At 41.7% G+C, this 9,143-nt stretch overlaps 1 pseudogene; it reads left to right on the top strand.

Moving 5' to 3' along the window:
• Positions 1-1,431: 1,431 nt before the first annotated feature.
• Positions 1,432-9,143, top strand: part of LOC120847349 — a 191,450-nt pseudogene continuing 183,738 nt past the window's right edge.

Raw genomic sequence — 9,143 nt, 5'->3', positions numbered from 1 at the left:
ACACGAACAAAGGGTCACATCGACGCTAATTCCAGTATTCATTTCAAAACGCATAACGCTGTCATCGCGAGGATGGTGCTATGTTGCTGACAGGCAGAGACACAGAACCACCTCGACTGCCGGTTCGCACTCGGCATCGGAAAACAGAACTGAACTCAGCACACGCTGAGTTCAGTTCTGTTTTCACTGTGCTTCCCTGGTGCCGAAGCACAGTGAACTACCAACATTTATTAAATAACGAGCGCGATGTGCTCGAAAGACGAATTTGAAAGATGAGGCGGTAGGGCCGAAACCCTTAATCCGCCTCCCTGGAGAAGGAGAAAAACGCCTTGTTCCTCCCTTGTTCTCGTGTTCGCTTGAGGGCGCGTCAGTAGAATGGAGGAAAACGCGCCGTTGTTACCTTTTTCCTCCTCTTTTGCCCCTTAGAGTGCGTGTACTAAAAATTAACAAATAATAGGGTTTTATTTTTCTAAGCAAATCTTAGGTATCTTTTCTGATCTTTTCGCCAACCAACTGGGACGATTTTAACTCTAACAGAGACATTTTCATATATCTTGTTACATTTATCTACATGAATGTAAGTCTTTCTATGGCAGTTGTGAGTATAATTAAGCTTGGTTTCGAAAAACTGTGGCCGCAGGAGCTCTTAAATTTTGAGCGGTTCTATTGACGGGTTTTATATGGCAAAGAGATACCTCAGTTTAAAAAAGCCTTCCTCAAACTACGGTAAAAACATTTCTGAATTCTAGAGCCTTGATAATATATGTTCGAGCGTATGCGATGGCTTTTACCATATCTGCGAGTCAGTGCTGACGAAAGTGAAAGAGAAATCACAAGAGGTTGGAAACTGTTGCGTCGTTTTCCAGATTATAATTTGTTATCAAGCTTCCCAAATACTGATTTATACAAATTACTTAAGTGCAAATCGTAAGAAACATATATTTTATCATGTTTTCTACCAGAAGGTCTAAATGCTGTTGTCAAATATAAGCACAAGAAATTAGGGCTACAATACATTTAACTACTATTATGATGTTGTGATATCCTTGGCATTGATCGTTGTCACTAGCGCAATTCATTCTTATGTAATCACTTGTGAAACTCCACATGCCTCTTTCCACCTCCCCTATAATGTCTCTGGTCTCAGCCAGGTAGGCAAACTCTTGCTTTATGAAATCGTTCTATTGTGTAGCAAAGCACAAGAGGGTAACATTCCGAAAGACTGCGGATGTCGAAAAACAGTTTTCATTATATTTATTAAAACTTTGCTCCATGGACACATTTGAGAGAACCGGCATGTTGCTGAAGGAATCAGTCTTGCTTTCTACGTGTTTGTGGCATTTTATTAGACCAACCCGTGATTTACTACCACCTCCATGTAATATATTGCTGATCCTGTTGGTTTTACGTGGATAAACTATCATATTAATAATGACCTGCATTCAGACAAGAGCGATCAATTATGATTTTTACTTTGATCTGCATTTGGCCAGCGTTTCGTTGATTTTGACGTGTGGTAGATTGCTTCAATGCAATTTCAGGTAGTCTTTAGGTCTTTCAAATAATGAAGGAGAATGTTTGGTCTTTACTCTAAATCAGACTGCTAAAGATCAGCAATGAAGCTTCATTCTAAAAGCTCGTGTTTTGATCTTGGCTCCACATGTCACGCTGGTACACCACTAAGCTAATAACCTTGCTTAAATTCGACATTCCCTATTGTGTCTGGCGACTGCTTTAGTGCCACCCACGAGAAGTGAGGACAATAACGGCTTTATCAGTGCTAAGAAAGTGTTATACAACACTAAACGAATGTAATTCAGTACAATAAAAGCACCATTTTCACGGCAAGACTATCAAGAAGTAATTAAATAAAAACTTATTCACAGTTAAAACAGCTATTTTTCATATACGAATAACAAACATATTTTGTGTTCTTCAGAAAGCATGCTCAGGAGTACACCATGGTCATCGAGGCAGAGGTACATGCTTCCTCATGCTCAGAAGCTTGTGGCAATCTGGGGATTCTACTTGATTTTGTTAGCTGAACTCAGCGCTGGAAGATCATTATTGGGTGAGTAATATAGTCAGAGTATCATTTGAAGACTCTTGCATCGTATAATGTAGACTAATTCATGCATGTCAGCCTCAAACGTGTTACGGGTATAAGTTAAGAATTTAAAAAATTAAATTTAAAATCATTCATACATTATATCAAGATGAATAATTCAATTTCCTTTCATATATTACCAGATTTGTCCTCCCAAAAAGTGTGTGAAACAGAAGCCTGAAAAAAAGAGGTGAGAATGTTTAGATGCAACTGGCACTTATAGTCCTTCGTCCGTCATCGAACTGTTTCTAGTTCCGCAAAGGGATACTGAACCAAGGAACTTACTGTCCATAATAAGTGGCGCGCGTTCTTTCCACGAGCCAGCAGCCGCCGGTGTGCGCGAGCACACGCAACAAAATGACGTCAAAGAACTACATTCGCGGTTAAGATAACTGTGAAATGTATTGGATTTGGGCGAAAGGAGAATAAAGACAAGTATTTAATCTACAGATTGGTGTCTGGTGTAAAAGGTAAGCGATTAATTGGTCTAACAAGCACGTAGCTTTCACTTGTAGAGATGAAAAGCCTGTCTTTGTTCTCCTTTGGCCCGAAGCTCATGCATTTTACTGTCCTCTTAAGCGCGAATGGAGGTCTTTTACGTCATTTACGTTGGGTGCGCTCGCGCACACCGGCCGCTGCTGGCTCGTGGAAAGAACGTGCGCCACTTATTATGGTCACTAAATTCTTCGGTTCAGTATCCCTTTAATGCATAACCAACTCCCCAAATTTTCAACAGTACACCGACGTAACTGACTATTTATTTGAGCAGCAGATCACGTTGGCTGCTTTATACAAAGTAGTGATGAAGTCACCTACGTGAAGCGCTCGTAAAAGTACCCAGCGTTTGTTTGTGAACAATTTTATAAATGATAGGACGTCTGTAATATATCAAAATGCGTCCTAATTGAAAGTTATTTAGAATAACGCGCGTAGTTTAGGCTCAAGTTAGCGCTAAATCTAGCGCTTGCGTTAATGTACGCCACGCAAGACAGTCTTAGGATATCTTTTCTCCGACGCGACCAAAACACTCAAACATCGCGCGCTTGCACCGCCTTTAAGACACAGTAACAATGTTTATTTCACACAGAAATAATGTCACGAGAAAAGAAAATGTTTTTTTTTTTTTTTTGGTCCCGACAAACTTTTAATATTTGCTCAACTATGAGAATGCTTGGAAGTTTGGGGTAGTTGGTGTTTCATGATTAAAAATTAAAACAGCGCAAGGACACGGACAAGAACAAGAACATAGCCTTGTTCGTCTACATTCTTGTTCTTGTCCGTGTCCTTGCGCTGTTTTAATTTTTAATCATGAGAATGTGACGCGAGCGGTGGACATGTCCTGTGCGCTTGCGTAGTCTCGGCAGAAGAGGTCTCGTGCACCAACTTTCGCCACGTTCGAACACCGAGAAACGCTTACCGAGAAACGTTCGAGCTGCAAGTGGCCAGCGATCGTTGCGCACCTTGCGGGGTCTTCCAAACCGTTCATGACGTGTTTTTTGTCCTGTTCTAAACGTTTTTGTCATGTTAATGCTGCTTAAGTTTGGAGGCATCAGCAACTGAGGTTAAACGTGTGGCAGTAGGGCCTCATATTTCCGGCGGCTTTGATGTAGAGGTACAGTTGTCTCCACAGGAAGTGCACCGCTCTGGGCACCGGGTTCGGTGAAAAAATCTACTCCTCGTAGCTAGAAGCCCACTGGTCTTACGGTATTTCTTTAAGAGCACATTGCGGGGCTTCGAAGTACATGGAACACTCCCATGCTAGGTGTTTTTTTGCTGATGGCACAGCGCACTCGCGCCACATGTCCCCGTCCAGGTCGTGCCCATGACGTGCAACTCCCGCAGTTGTACAATGTCGTCCTGTATTGAAAATTACAGTCGCGAGGATACGGCCGACGTCGCATTCACGACTACCACAAAAAGTGGCCACCTCCGCAGTCCTGGGAGCCGTTATTTTCTTACTGTGCACGTCTAGGCTATAGCCAACTTCTCGCTTATCACGAATTTGCCTTTAGTGTAGCGTAAATGCTCTTTGCGTAAACACGAACTTTCCAAAAAACAAAAATAGCGTACGCTGAAATATCGCCCGTAAAGTGCAAAACACGGTTAGCGTTCGGCGCCTGCGCAGTGTCGACGACGCGACTATCACGTCTTTGTAGACGCAATATTTTCTCCTTCATTCACATTTTTATAATTTAGTAGTCCTGACCACAATTGCAGGAGCAGAAGCAAGAAGCTGGAGCAGCTGGAACTACTTAAGCACGTATATGTTTTGAGGCTACGATAAAAAGCTCCACTAACCACAACTCGAACCTCCGTTTTTATTGTTTTTTTTTTTCTTTCTTTTGCCCGGAATGGTGCCCGGAATGGTTATTGTATCCAAATGAATATATCTGAAATCACTTCAGTTAAACTCGAAGTATTTTAGAAAAGCCAAAGTAGCCATCCAACTAGATGTTACACATTAGAACTAAGTCTCAGGGCAGGAAACACATAGAACTCATACCTGAAGATGGTTAGGCAAGAATGAGTCGAAGCACTCGTTGTGACCTTTTACTTCGCTACAAAATTTTCCATTTGAAACACACGCATGCAAACTTTGATTATGGTAACAAACAGACAAAAAAAAAAAAACGAAACGCACGGTGCACAATTTATTGATAATTTAAGCAGAGTAAGGCGGGTGTAGTTTATTAAAATTTCAAATAAAATACGAACAGGGGTATAATAAATAATGAAGTTTCCTGTTGTTCGACGTGACTTTCGAATATAGGGCTACCGCAGACCCGCTCCAGTGGGTATCTTCAATTTTTAGGGCTTCGCTCTTGCCGACTAGGTATTTGTACTACAGCCTGTTGCAAGTTTAGAATAGCAGGACAAGCCACTCCCTGAAATGCTTTCTGCTCGCCATCATTTGTGGCTTCCTCTTCTTCAGAATTTGCTTTTCTAAAGTGGAAGGAAGGGGAGGGGGGAGGGGGCTTTCTAGAATGGCCTTTTAGCCTGCTACTTTCAACCTGCAAGATTATAGTGTGTTACATCGTGGTCACATAAATTGTAATGCAAGTAAGTCATTTCTGGAAAAAATACGATCAAAACGAAGACACTATTAAATGATGTCAAGCCTTAATTAGAGACCTCTTAGTATCATACGATGCATCTGTCCATCCTCTTTCTTCGGTGCCAAAAAAACAGAAAGCTCCGAATCACAAATATTTTCGGTTTCGCCCATTGGCAGAAGACGTTCGCAAGATATGGATTGACTGCTAGATACGCAAATGTCTGCTGTAAATTTTATTCGTTCATTTTAAGGCCGTAGTTTCAATTAGAAAATTACTCGGCATCATCAGTAACCACTATGCCAACCCTTTTTAGACAACTATAAAGCATATCGAGCGTTTTACTAAGTCGTGAAAAACCCTTCAATTATGACGCGTATTCTGGTTTGGTATTCTTATTCAAGCGCATCTTGGCGGCAGCTGCCCTGCCCTCCGACGGTCGAAGCCTGGAACCAAAATTACACAATTTGCCAATCTCGCCCGCCTCCCTTCTCTCTCTCGTAAAACGACAAAGAAGTGTAGCGCGCGCGCGCGCGGCCAGGCGATAGGAAAGCCTTGTTGTTCGAAAGAGGAAAGAGCACGACATTGCAAGACTGAGCTTTGACTTTTGGTTTACTTCCGCCATGCGAAGAATGACTTGATTTTCAAAGTGCAATCTCACTGAAGCTGGGATATTCTTCGCACAGCTCTACCGCGCTTAACATGTTTACGGCACTCATGAAGCATCGACGGAGTTGTCACTTTGCAGGTATTGTTTCTTAGTACAGTGTGTTTAATTACAACAAATCTTTATTGACATAACCTATTTACGCGATAAAACAATTAGAAATTTAGAAATCACATACCGAATTGCGGATTTCTCCTTTGCAAATAAAGTTAGAATTACCTTTATTGCATTCATTTTGTCACTGCAGCAATATCGTTCTCTAAAACCCTTTTTTGTTAAGTCACTTTTAAAATAGACATGAAATTAGACATTATATTAACAAAACAGTATAATTGTTACCCATATTTTAAAGTTGATATATCAAAAGAGGGCTTCATACAAACCAGGCCCACAGGCAATATAAATAGAAAAATGGTATTCCTAACTTCATTAGCAAAGGAGACATCTGCGATTTAATGTACGATTTGCAAGGTTCAAATTTTTTGATGATGTTTTGATTTTAAAGTTCGGTTGTAATGTACCCATCAATATTGAAAAAAAATCATGTTAACGACAGTCCTGTAGCTGCTTTTTAAGTACCGCAAAGACGGAAAGCTAAACACCAAAAATTGGTGACTTCAAATTGTGCTCCCGTAACCTATCATTTAAGCATGTGCCTGTTTGTCCGATGTACTTTTTACCGCAGGACAACTGAATCATGTACACGACTCCCTCTGCACAACCGACAAACGGGTTTCTATGCCTCTTGCCGTAGCACAGGGGGCCTCCGCGAAAGGGGTTCGTTATTCTGCACAACAAGGCTAGCTTCTCCGGAGCCGAGAAAACAACCTTCGTATTCACTCGGTTAGCTATTTTCTTAAGGTTGTGCGCAGTTTTGTGCATACAGGGGACAACCGCCATCTTTTGTTTAACTTGTTTCTTTTGACTAAACCCGGACAAGGGTTATCTTGAACACTCAGCCCCCTCAGAACGCCTTCCGCAACAGACACCAGCACACCCTTGGAATAACCGGCTGATAACAGGCGCTCGGACTGCTTCCCCAGACTCGAATCTGCCACTTGGTTACTCGATCTGCGAAGGGCGTTCACAAAGCACAGCTTCACAATCCCTCTCTTGACGAGTTTAGATATAAGTCGTCGCATTCTATGCGATGACTTATATCTAAGTCATCGATGTTTCCCCGGGTACCAGGTGGAGAAGAGCGCTGCGGCGTTTCTCCTGTTTCCGTGTGCTTGTCCTGAAGCTCATATCATATTTGCCCTTTCTTCGTTTAAATAAGACGCCATTCGTAAGGCCGCCCGAACACAATTGAAGCCGTTGTAAATCTGAGTGTACTAAAGCTGCTGACACAAGTAAAGGCTGGCAACAAATAGAACAAGTTTGAACTCTTTTGGGGCGCGCGTATCGGACGTCTTTCGGTGACATCGCACTTTGAAACTCGAGTCATTCTTCGATGGCGGAGGTGAACCAAAAAGTCAAAGCTCAATCTTGCAATGCCAAGCTCTTTCTTTTTCAAATATCGAGGCCTTCCTTATCGTCTGGCTGATCGCAGGCGCGCGCGTTTCACTTTTTTTGTTCTTTTACGAGAGAGGGAAGCGACGCGGGGCGAGACTGGCGAATTGTCTAACCTTGGTTTCGCGCTTCAACCGCCGGAGGGCAGGGCAGCTGCCGCCAAGATGCGCTTGGTTAAGGATCCGAAACCAGAGTACGCGTCAGAATTGAAGGGGTTTTCAAAACATAGAAGAACGCTCGGCATGCTTTATAGTTGTCTAAAAAGGGTTGACATAGCGGTTACTGATGATGCCGAGTAAGTTGCTAATTAAAACTATGGTCTTAAAATGAACAAATAAAAAGTTACTTTCTAAAAAAAAAAAACTTTTTTTTTTTCAACTGTTCTTATTTTTTCCTAACTAGGCTTGAGCAGATCAACACGGCATCAACCTTTTTTCTTTGTGATGCCTAGTTTTCGCAGGAGCGATCTGGCCTGTGTTCTCTGAAACACCCTGTATGTATGCTTTTTAGTTTTATTAAGCTTAATAGATTTGTTTGAGAAAAGCCGTGAAAGTTACACTTATGCTGCTCGTGCAGGTGAGTTATACGGCCAGGGGCACATATTATAGACGGCGAATCGTAAGGATCAGCCGGCTAATTAATAAAAATTCTTTAACTAACTTTTTAATTAATGCAAATAGACATATGATTCCAATTAGAAACTTGCTCAGCGTCGTCGAAAACCACTAAATCAGTCATTTTCAGAAAGACTTTGAGCCCGTGAGAAGCGTAGTAGTGCACTAAATTTACCACTCGTGGAGCAGGTACAAAGCTTTCGGTTGCGGTAAGGCGCCCGCGCGATTTTTCCGTGTCTTATCTAGCCCCAGCCTTGTACCTGCTCCACGAGTGGTAACTTTAGTACAATACTACACTTCTCACGCGCCGAAAGTCTTTCTTAAAATTACTGATTTAGTGGTTTTCGATGACGCTGAGCAAGTTTCTAATTGGAACCATATGTCTATTTTCATTAATTAAAAGTTAATTAACGAATTTTAATTCATTAGCCAACTGATCCTTACGATGAGCCGACTATAATACGTCCCCCTGGCCGTATAACTCACCTCCACAAACGGGATAAGTGTAACTTTCATGGCTTTTTTCAAACAAATCGGTTAAGCGTAAAAAAAACACCCTATATATATATATATATAAAACTGAGAAGAAAAAAACCCTTAGTGAAAAACAGCAACAACGGACGATTTAATCTTCGACGTTTCGGCCGGAGTCCGGCCTTCGTCAGGAAGACTATATATATATATATATATATATAGAGAGAGAGAGAGAGAAGAAAAGAACCCTTAGTGAAAACAGCAACAACGGACGATTTAATCTTCAACGTTTCAGCCGGAATCAACCCTTTGTCAGGAAGGTATATATATACATCTATATATATATATATATATATATATATATGACATCTTGGGGCTAAGTAGGCTGTAGGCGTATTTTTATAAAAGTAGAAGCCACCGAGGGTCAAACAAACTTGGAAGGTTTAATTCAACATGTATAAGTCATACAAAAACCGCGACGTTTCGAAGGGGGACCCTTCTTCCTCAAGCGGGACTTGAAAAGTCCCGCTTGAGGAAGAAGGGTCCCCCTTCGAAGTCCCGCTTGAGGAAGAAGGGCCCCCCTTCGAAACGTCGCGGTTTTTGTATGACTTATACATGTTGAATTAAACCTTCCAAGTTTGTTTGACCCTCGGTGGCGTCTACTTATATAACGGCTTCGTTAGGAGATGACTTGTAAGTCATCTCCTGACAAGGTC

This window comes from Ixodes scapularis, unplaced genomic scaffold (assembly GCF_016920785.2).
Source record: "Ixodes scapularis isolate PalLabHiFi unplaced genomic scaffold, ASM1692078v2 ptg001946l_1___fragment_3__unscaffolded, whole genome shotgun sequence".
Classification (NCBI taxonomy): domain Eukaryota; kingdom Metazoa; phylum Arthropoda; class Arachnida; order Ixodida; family Ixodidae; genus Ixodes; species Ixodes scapularis.
The sequence above is the reverse complement of the archived record's forward strand: the minus strand, read 5'-3'. Positions and strand labels throughout refer to the sequence as shown.